Source organism: Pseudophryne corroboree, unplaced genomic scaffold, assembly GCF_028390025.1.
Source record: "Pseudophryne corroboree isolate aPseCor3 unplaced genomic scaffold, aPseCor3.hap2 scaffold_758, whole genome shotgun sequence".
NCBI classification, from domain to species: domain Eukaryota; kingdom Metazoa; phylum Chordata; class Amphibia; order Anura; family Myobatrachidae; genus Pseudophryne; species Pseudophryne corroboree.
Window position 1 is genome coordinate 301,411 of NW_026970337.1, and position 10,757 is coordinate 312,167.

A 10,757-nucleotide genomic window follows, 5' to 3' on the forward strand; every position below is an offset into this window, starting at 1 on the left:
AATAATGTTTTATGACTAGTTAGCTACTATAACTCATGTTACCCCCGGATTAACCATGTTGATATTTTAAGTATTATAACCTTGGATAGCTTTTTCATTCAGAAATGTATCCATTCCTTTTTTAAATCCAATTACAGAGTCCGCCATTACCACCTTCCCTGGCAGGGAATTCCACATCCTGATTGCCCTAACAGTGAAGAAACCTTTCCTCCATTGCGTTCTGAACTTTCCTCCAGTCGCAGCGAGTGACCACGTGTTCTTTTAATAAATAATTCCTCTGATAACTCTTTGTTATGTATCTTTACATATTTGAAGATATTAATAATATCTCCTCTTAGGCACCTCTTTTCTAGTGTATAAATATTCAGCCTAGTAAGTCTTTCCTTATAGTCCAGTACTTTTAGGCCTTTAATCAATTTAGTCTTCAGGATCTCTTACACTTCCATGAGCAGCAGAGTAGTGCAATGGAAGCATGCTGGGCCCATAACCCAGAGGTCGATTGATCGAAACTATCCTCTGCTATGTGCATTTTTTTTTTTATAATTAAAGTAATCAAAAACTGGGATTGATATTTTGGCTCTTTTATTTTTACTTAAAGTACAATAACTTTTATCATTTTAATTTGTTTTAATAGTATATTGACAGCATTGTTTTCTTTAAAAAATCCACTTAATTTTCTTTACCCTATTACTGAAATGGTAATTGACAAAAACAAACTACATTGTCACCAGAAGAGCAATGCAAAATGTACAAGTGATATATGAAAATCATCTTCCATCTTGAATTTCAATGATGCATTGGGACAACAATTTGTGAGAAACATCTTCACCCACAAAGAAAGATTTTCTTAATTCCTTACCTGTGTGCTGATTAGATATCACCTTGTTTTCACATTAAACAGACTTCCCCGTGAGGAAGCAGCAAGGATGCAGTGACGTTTCCTGGTGTCAACCTGTATTATTTCAGTAGACATTGAAATGAGGATGCATCTTTGATGCCTTTCCAATGAAGCAAGTTTATTTCAGTAATAGGTGAAAAACCATTCCTACAAAGGTGTTAATCAGAGACTTGGCTTTGTGGACACTTTTCAGAGAGCAAATTTGTTAGCATAAACATAAAATCAGAAAATGAAGAGCTGTTTAATCACTCAATTGGACTTTTCTGCCAGCATATTTTTTTTCTCTGCAACCCACTGCTAAATTGTGCTTCCTAGCTGTTTTTTTATAAAATCACTTAATCAAATCTAACTCTGATTACATCAGAGAAGGCCAGGTACCCTACACCATAAGGGGGGTTTTTGAAATTTTGACTTGTCTACTTAAAGATCACCAAAATCTGATTACAAGGTCAATTACATCCCTGGGTGGGATTGAACCACCAACCTTTTGGTTAATAGCCAAACATGCTAACCGATTGCGCCACAGAGACACCTTGCAAAAGTCAATACTGACAAAGGCTAATAATCATTCATCTAGAACGTTTCCTAGAAAAACTTTAAAAAGTCAATAATCTGGAGAATTTTTGTAAGAAACACATTGGTACTTTCCCATGATGAGTGAGTGCTTCAGGATTTCTTGCACTTACATGGGCTATTAACCAAAAGGTTGGTGGTTCAATCCCACCCAGGGATGTAATTGACCTTGTCATCAGATTTTGGTGATCTTTAAGTAGACAAGTCAAAATTTCAAACCCCCTCTTATGGTGTAGGGTACCTGGCCTTCTCTGACGTAATCAGAGTTAGATTTAATTAAGTGATTTTATAAAAAACAGCTAGGAAGCACAATTTAGCAGTGGGTTGCAGAGAAAAAAATAACATTTTAAACCTACCGGTAATTTTTTTTTCTCGTAGTCCGTAGAGGATGATGGGGACTCCGTAAGGACCATGGGGGATAGACGGGCTCCGCAGCAGACATGGGCACTTTAAGAAAGACTTTAGATCTGGGTGTGCACTGGCTCCTCCCTCTATGCCCCTCCTCCATACCTCAGTTAGAGAAACTGTGCCCAGAGGAGACAGACAGTTCGAGGAAAGGATTTTTGTTAATCCAAGGTCAAGATTCATACCAGCCACACCAATCACACCGTATAACTTGTGATATACTACCCAGTTAACAGTATGAATCAAATCTAACTCTGATTACATCAGAGAAGGCCAGGTACCCTACACCATAACAGGGGTTTTCGAAATTTTGACTTGTCTACTTAAAGATCAACAAAATCTGATTACAAGTTCAATTACATCCCTGGGTGGGATTGAACCACCAACCTTTTGGTTAATAGCCGTACACACTAACTGATTGCGCCACAGCGAAACTTTGCAAAAGTACATACTGACAAAGGCTAATAAGCATTCATCTAGAACGATTCCTAGAAAAACTTTAAAAAGTCAATAATAAGGAGAGTTTTTGTAAGATGTTTCTTCCAGCAACCAATGAAGAAACACATTGGTACTTTCGCATGATGAGTGAGTGCTTCAGGATCTCTTGCACTTACATGTGCAGCAGAGTACTGTAATGGAAGCATGCTGGGTCCATAACCCAGAGGTAGGCAGATTGAAACTATCCTCTGCTATATGACTTGTCTACTTAAATATTACCAAAATTTGATGACAAGGTCAATTACGTCCCTGGATGGGATTGAACCACCAACCTTTTGATTAATAGCTGAACACACTAACCGATTGCGCCACAGAGACACTTTGCAAAAAGTACATACTGACAAAGACTAATAAGCATTCATCTAGAACGTTTCCTAGAAAAACTTTAAAAAGTCAATAATCTGGAGAGTTTTTGTAAGATGTTTCTTCCAGCAACCAATGAAGAAACACATTGGTACTTTCCCATGATGAGTGAGTGCTTCAGGATCTCTTGCACTTACATGTGCAGCAGAGTACTGCAATGGAAGCATGCTGGGCCCATAACCCAGAGGTAGGCAGATTGAAACTATCCTTTGCTATATGCATTTTTTTTTTGTTCATTAAAGTAATCCAAAACTGGGATTGATATTTTAGCTTTTATTTTTACTTAAAGTACAATAACTTTTACCATTTTAATTTGTTTTAATAGTATATTGACAGTGTTGTTTTCTTTCAAAAATCCAATTAATTTTCTTTACCCGATTATTAAAATGGTAATTGACAAAAACAAACTACATTGTCACCAGAAGAGCAATACAAAATGTACAAGTGATATATTAAAATCATCTTTCCAGCTTGAATTTCAATGATGCATTGGGGCAACGATTTTGTGAGAAACATCTTCACCCTTAAATAAAGATTTTCTTTATTCCTTACCTGTGTGCTAATTAGATATCACCTTGTTTTCACATTAAACAGACTTCCACATGAGAAAGCAGCAAGGATGCAGTGGCGTTAATGTTTCCTGGTGTCAACCTGTATTATTTCAGTAGATATTGAAATGAGGATGCATCTTGCTGCCTTTCCAATGAAGCAAGTTTAATTTAGTAATAGGTGAAAAACCATCCCTACAAATATGTTAATCAGATACTTGGCTTTGTGGACACTTTTCAGAGAACAAATTAGTTAGCATAAAAATAAAGCCAGAAAATGAAGAGCTGTTTAATCACTCAATTGGATTTTTCTGCCAGCATATTTCTTTTTCTCTGCAACCCACTGCTAAATTGTGCTTCCTAGCTGTTTTTTTATAAAATCACTGATTCAAATCTAACTCTGATTACATCAGAGTAGGCCAGGTACCCTACACCATAAGAAGGGGGTTTGAAATTTTGACTTGTCTACTTAAAGATCACCAAAATCTGATAACAAGGTCAATTACATCGTTGGGTGGGATTGAACCACCAACCCTTTGATTAATAACCAAACACACTAACCGATTGCGCCACAGAGACACTTTACAAACATACATACTGACAAAGGCTAATAAGCATTCATCTAGAACGTTTCCTAGAAAAACTTTAAAAAGTCAATAATCTGGAGAGTTTTTGTAAGATGTTTCTTCCATCAACCAACGAAGAAACACATTGGTACTTTCCCATGATGAGTGAGTGCTTCAGGATCTCTTGCACTTACATGTGCAGCAGAGTACTGCAATGGAAACATGCTGGGCCCATAACCCAGAGGTAGGCAGATTGAAACTATCCTCTGCTATATGCATTTTTTTTTGTTAATTAAAGTAATCCAAAACTGGGATTGATATTTTTGCTCTTTTATTTTTACTTAAAGTACAATAACTTTTACCATTTTAATTTGTTTTAATAGTATATTGACAGTATTGTTTTCTTTCAAAAATCCACTTAATTTTCTTTACCCTATTATTAAAATGGTAATTGACAAAAACAAACTACATTGTCACCAGAAGAGCAATACAAAATGTACAAGTGATATATTAAAATCATCTTTCCAGCTTGAATTTCAATGATGCATTGGGGCAACGATTTTGTGAGAAACACCTTCACCCTTAAATAAAGATTTTCTTAATTCCTTACCTGTGTGCTAATTAGATATCACCTTGTTTTCACATTAAACAGACTTCCACATGCGAAAGCAGCAAGGATGCAGTGGCGTTTATGTTTCCTGGTGTCAACCTGTATTATTTCAGTAGACATTGAAATGAGGATGCATCTTGCTGCCTTTCCAATGAAGCAAGTTTAATTCAGTAATAGGTGAAAAACCATTCCTACAAAGATGTTAATCAGAGACTTGGCTTTGTGGACACTTTTCAGAGAGCAAATTTGTTAGCATAAACATAAAATCAGAAAATGAAGAGCTGTTTAAACAGCTACTGCCTGAGGGTCTCTTGACCTGGTGCAATACCTCTGTAGCTTTTTGTTGAGGCGGGACGCCATCATGTCTATCTGGAACAGTCCCCACCGACTTGCAATCTGTGCGAAGACTTCCTGATGGAGTCCCCACTCTCCTGGATGTAGGTCGTGTCTGCTGAGGAAGTCTGCTTCCCAGTTGTCCACTCCCGGAATGAACACTGCTGACAGTGCGCTTACATGATTCTCCGCCCAGCGAAGAATTCTGGTGGCTTCCGCCATCGCCACTCTGCTCCTTGTGCCGCCTTGGCGGTTTACATGAACTACTGCGGTGACGTTGTCTGACTGGATCAGAACTGGTTGGTCGCGAAGTAAGGTCTCCGCTTGACATAGGGCGTTGTATATGGCCCTTAGCTCCAGGATGTTGATGTGAAGACAAGTCTCCTGACTTGACCAAAGACCTTGGAAATTTCTTCCCTGTGTGGCTGCTCCCCAACCTCGGAGGCTCGCGTTCGTGGTCACCAGGATCCAGTCCTGAATGCCGAACCTGCGGCCCTCTAGAAGGTGAGCACTCTGCAGCCACCACAGGAGAGATACCCTGGCCCTAGGGGACAGGGTGATCAACTGATGAATCTGTAGATGTGACCCGGACCACTTGTCCAGTAGGTCCCATTGCAAGATCCTCGCATGGAACCTGCCGAAGGGAATGGCCTCGTATGATGCCACCATCATTCCCAGGACTCGAGTGCAGTGATGCACTGACACCTGTTTTGGTTTCAATAGGTTCCTGACCAGAGTCATGAGTTCCTGGGCCTTTTCTATCGGAAGATAAACCCTTTTCTGGTCCGTATCCAGAATAATGCCCAAGCAAAGTCAGACGAGTCGTAGGAACCAACTGCGACTTCGGGATATTGAGAATCCAGCCGTTTTGCTGTAACACCTTCAATGAAAGTTATACGCTGTTCAGCAACTGCTCTCTTGATCTCGCTTTTATGAGGAGATCGTTCAAGTACGGGATAATTGTGACACCTTGCTTTCGCAGGAGCACCATAATTTCCGTCATTACCTTGGTGAAAATTCTCGGAGAAAATTCTGGAGAGACCAAACGGCAACGTCTGAAATTGGTAATGACAATACTGTACCGCAAATCTTAGGTACGCCTGATGAGGTGGATAAATGAGTACATGAAGGTATGCATCCTTTATGTCCAGAGATATCATAAAATCCCCCCCTTCTAGGCTGGCGATGACCGCTCTTAGCGATTCCATCTTGAACTTGAACCTTTTCAAGTATAGGTTCAGGGATTTTAAATTTAATATGGGTCTGACCAAACCGTCCGGTTTTGGGACTACAAACAGGGTCGAATAATTTCCCTTTCCTTGTTGAAGCAGGGGAACCTTGACCACCACCTGTTGAAGATACAATTTGTGAATTGCATTTAACACTATCTCCCTTTCCTGGGGAGAAGATGGTAGGGCCGATTTGAAAAACCGGCGAGGAGGCACCTCTTCGAATTTCAGCTTGTAACCCTGAGAAACAATTTCTATTGCCTAGGGATCCACCTGCGAATGAACCCAGATGTGGCTGAAAACACGAAGACGTGCCCCCAACTGGGCGGACTCCTTTAGCGGAGCCCCAGCGTCATGCGGTGGATTTTGTAGAGGCCGGGGAGGACTTCTGTTCCTGGGAACTAGCTGTGTTGTGCAGCTTCTTCCCTCTGCCCTTACCTCTGGCAAGAAAGGACGCACCTCGTACTTTCTTGTTTCTCTGTGATCGAAAGGACTGCATTTGATAATGTGGTGCTTTCTTAGGCTGTGAGGGAATATAAGGCAAAAAATTTGATTTACCAGCTGTAGCTGTGGAGACAAGGTCCGAGAGACCTTCCCCAAACAATTCCTCACACCTGTAAGGTAAAACCTCCATATGCCTTTTTGAGTCGGCATCACCTGTCCATTGCCGGGTCCATAGGACTCGTCTAGCAGAAATCGACATAGCGTTTATTCTAGAACCCAGTAGACTAATGTCACTTTGAGCATCTCTCATATATAGGACAGCATCTTTTATATGCCCTATGGTCAATAACATAGCATCCTTATCTAGGGTCTCAATCTCTGCTGATAAGGTATCTGTCCATGCTGCCACCGCGCTACAACCTCGGCCGACGCAATTGCCGGTCTGAGTAAGGTACCAGAATGTGTGTAAATGGACTTTAGGGTAACCTCCTGCTTGCGGTCAGCAGGGTCCCTGATGGTAGCCGTATCCTGGGATGGCAGCGCTACCTTTTTGGATAAGCGTGTCAATGCTTTATCCACCCTAGGGGAGGATTCCCACCGTATCCTGTCCATTGGCGGGAAAGGATACGCCATAAGAATCCTTTTGGGAATCTGCAGCTTTTTGTCTGGAGATTCCCAAGCTTTTTCACATAATTCGTTCAACTCATGTGAGGGGGGAAAGGTTATCTCAGGTTTCTTTCCCTTATACATGTGTACCCTCGTGTCAGGGACAGGGGACTCTGTGATGTGCAAAACATCTTTTATTGCAATAATCATATATCGAATACATTTAGCCAATTTTGGTTGTAACTTTGCATCATCGTAGTCGACACTGGAGTCAGAATCTGTGTCGGTATCTGTGTCAACTATTTGGGATAGTGGGCGCTTTTGAGACCCCGAAGGTCCCTGCGACATAGGGACAGGCATGGGTTGACTCCCTGACTGTTCCCTAGCTTCAGCTTTGTCTAATCTCTTGTGTAATAAGTTTACATTAGCACTTAAAACATTCCACATATCCATCCAGTCAGGTGTCGGCGTTGTCGATGGAGACACCACATTAATTTGCTCCTGCTCCTCTCTAGGAGAGCCTTCTACCTCAGACATGTCGACACACGTGTACCGACACACCATACACTCAGGGAATCCTCTTATCTGAGGACAGTTCCCCAACAAGGCCCTTTGGAGAGACAGAGAGAGAAAGTATGCCAGCACACACCCCAGCGCTATATGACCCAGGAAAAAAACACAATCATTTTATGTTTACCCAGTAGCGCTGTATTTCCATATATATATGCGCCTAATTATGTGCCCCCTCTTCTTTAAGACCCTCTTTCTACCGTGGTATAAGCAGGGGAGAGTCCATGGAGCTTCCCCTCAGCGGTGCTGTGGAGAAAATGGCGCTGGGGAGTGCTGAGGGAGAAGCCCCACCCCCTCAGCGACGGGCTTCTGTCCCGCTCAAATAGCCCCCCCCATAAAAAAATGGCGGGGGCTCTTATATATATATACAGTGCCTAGCTGCATATATATTTATTTTGCCAAAGAGAGGTCTATATTGCTGCCCAGGGCGTCCCCCCTGCGCCCTTCACCCTTACACTGACTGCCGTGTGTGAGGTGTATGGGAGCAATGGAGCACAGCTTTACTGCTGTGCGTTACCTCAGTGAAGATCATGAAGTCTTCCGCCGCCTCTGAAGTCTTCTTTTCTTCTCATACTCACCCGGCTTCTATCTTCCGGCTCTGCGAGGGGGACGGCGGCGCGGCTCTGGGACGGACGGCGAGGGTGAGACCTGCGTACCGATCCCTCTGGAGCTAATGCTGTACAGTAGCCTAAGAAGCAGAGCCTATCAACTCACAGAAGTAGGTGTGCATCTCTCCCCTCCGCCCCTCGATGCAGGGAGTCTGTTGCCAGCAGGCTCCCTGAAAATAAAAAAATCTAACAAATATACTTTCTGTCAGGAAACTCAGGAGAGCTCCCTGAAAAGCACCCAGTCTCCTCTGGGCACAGTAGTAAACTGAGGTCTGGAGGAGGGGCATAGAGGGAGGAGCCAGTGCACACCCAGATCTAAAGTCTTTCTTAAAGTGCCCATGTCTCCTGCGGAGCCCGTCTATCCCCCATGGTCCTTACGGAGTCCCCAGCATCCTCTAGGACGTAAGATAAAAATTATGCTGGCAGAAAAATCCAATTGAGTGATTAAACAGCTCCAGAGCTGCTCTGTAAGGCAAGTAAAAGGGTGTGGGCCCTGCAGCACTACCTGTAGTTTGCATTGTGCATTGGAAGCCTAGTTTGCTGTCTGTTTCCACTTCTTTTTTCTTGATCCCCTCCCGTCTATACCCTTGTGCACTATCCTGACTTCTCCTCCCGTCTGCTTACTTTGTGCCTTCCAATGCACAATGCAAACTACAGGTAGTGCTGCAGGGCCCACACCCTTTTACTTGCCTTACAGAGCAGCTCTTGAGCTGTTACAGTGCCCAGCTGCTGCAAGAAATCAGCGTGAATGCTTCAGGGGCTGGGGCATGGCCAACATGAGCCCCACACCGAAGGAGGGTGGGGGTGTTTAATGCGAACTAGGGGTCTTGCACAATGCGAACTACAGGTAGTGCTGCAGGGCCCACACCCTTTTACTTGCCTTACAGAGCAGCTCTGGAGCTGTTACAGTGCCCAGCTGCTGCAAGAAATCAGCTTGAATCCTTCAGGGGCTGGGGCATAGCCAACATGAGCCCCACACCGACAGAGGGTGGAGGTGTTTAATGCGAACTAGGGGTCATCCAAGTGCCGCAAAAGGCCGCCATGCCCTGCACGCCCCTTTTCTCTTTTCATATGCAGACGAGGGTTGAAGCCAACTTTGACCCACTGCTTGGATGACATCGCCATATGCAAATCCATCTGCTGCAGGCCTTCCCCCAGGAATGCTTGCACTAGTTGTTGCATTTGGTTTGTTGTTTGGGGGTGCTTCAGTATTAGGCAGCCTTCTGCCCTCCCATGTTCATCTGAAAATATGTGTTCTCCCTGCAGTTGTTGTCCCCAGATGAGAGTTCCCTTGTGCTGCCTCAGTTGAATCTCCTTTACTTGACAGAGATGTGCCTGAGCAGCGGCCCTCCCCAGCCCTATCCCAAATCATACTTATTTTGCATAGGAGATACCATGGTCATGAAGACTGTTCTCCCAGGGTGCGGTTCATTCATTGCATTCTGGGTATGCTGACCCCTGTGATTTCCCCAAATGTGGGAAACTCGACTGCATTATTTAATGCGAACTAGGGGTCATCCAAGCACCGCAAAAGGCCGCCATGCCCTGCATACCCCTTTTCTCTTTTCATAAGCAGACGAGGTTTGAAGCCAACCTTGACCCACTGCTTGGATGACATCACTTGCTGCCTTTCCAATGAAGCAAGTTTAATTTAATAATAGGTGAAAAACCATCCCTACAAAGGTGTTAATAAGATACTTGGCTTTGTGGACACTTTTCAGAGCACAAATTTGTTAGCATAAAAATAAAGCCAGAAAATGAAGAGCTGTTTAATCACTCAATTGGATTTTTCTGCCAGCATATTTCTTTTTCTCTGCAACCCACTGCTAAATTGTGCTTCGTGGCTGTTTTTTTTATAAAATCACTTAATCAAATCTAACTCTGATTACATCAGAGAAGGCCAGGTACCCTACACCATAACAGGGGTTTTCGAAATTTTGACTTGTCTACTTAAAGATCACCAAAATCTGATAACAAGGTCAATTACGTCCCTAGGTGGGATTGAACCACCAACCTTTTGGTTAACAACTGAACACGCTAACTGTTTGTGCCTCAGAGACACTTTGCGAAAGTACATACTGACAAAGGCTAATAAGCATTCATCTAGAACGTTTCCTAGAAAAACTTTAAAAAGTCAATAATCTGGAGAGTTTTTGTAAGATGTTTCTTCCATCAACCAATGAAGAAACACATTGGTACTTTCCCATGATGAGTGAGTGCTTCAGGATCTCTTGCACTTACATGTGCAGCAGAGTACTGTAATGGAAGCATGCTGGGTCCATAACCCAGAGGTAGGCAGATTGAAACTATCCTCTGCTATATGCATTGTTTTTTGTTAATTAAAGTAATCCAAAACTGGGATTGATATTTTTGCTCTTTTATTTTTACTTAAAGTACAATAACTTTTACCATTTTAATTTGTTTTAATAGTATATTGACAGTATTGTTTTCTTTCAAAAATCCACTTAATTTTCTTTACCCTATTATTAAAATGGTAATTGACAAA

General features: G+C 42.5%; 1 pseudogene; it reads left to right on the plus strand.

The window, feature by feature from the left end:
* Nucleotides 1–9,621: 9,621 nt before the first annotated feature.
* LOC135040728 (U1 spliceosomal RNA) lies at nucleotides 9,622–9,800 on the plus strand (annotated as a pseudogene).
* The last annotated feature ends 957 nt before the right edge of the window (nucleotides 9,801–10,757 follow it).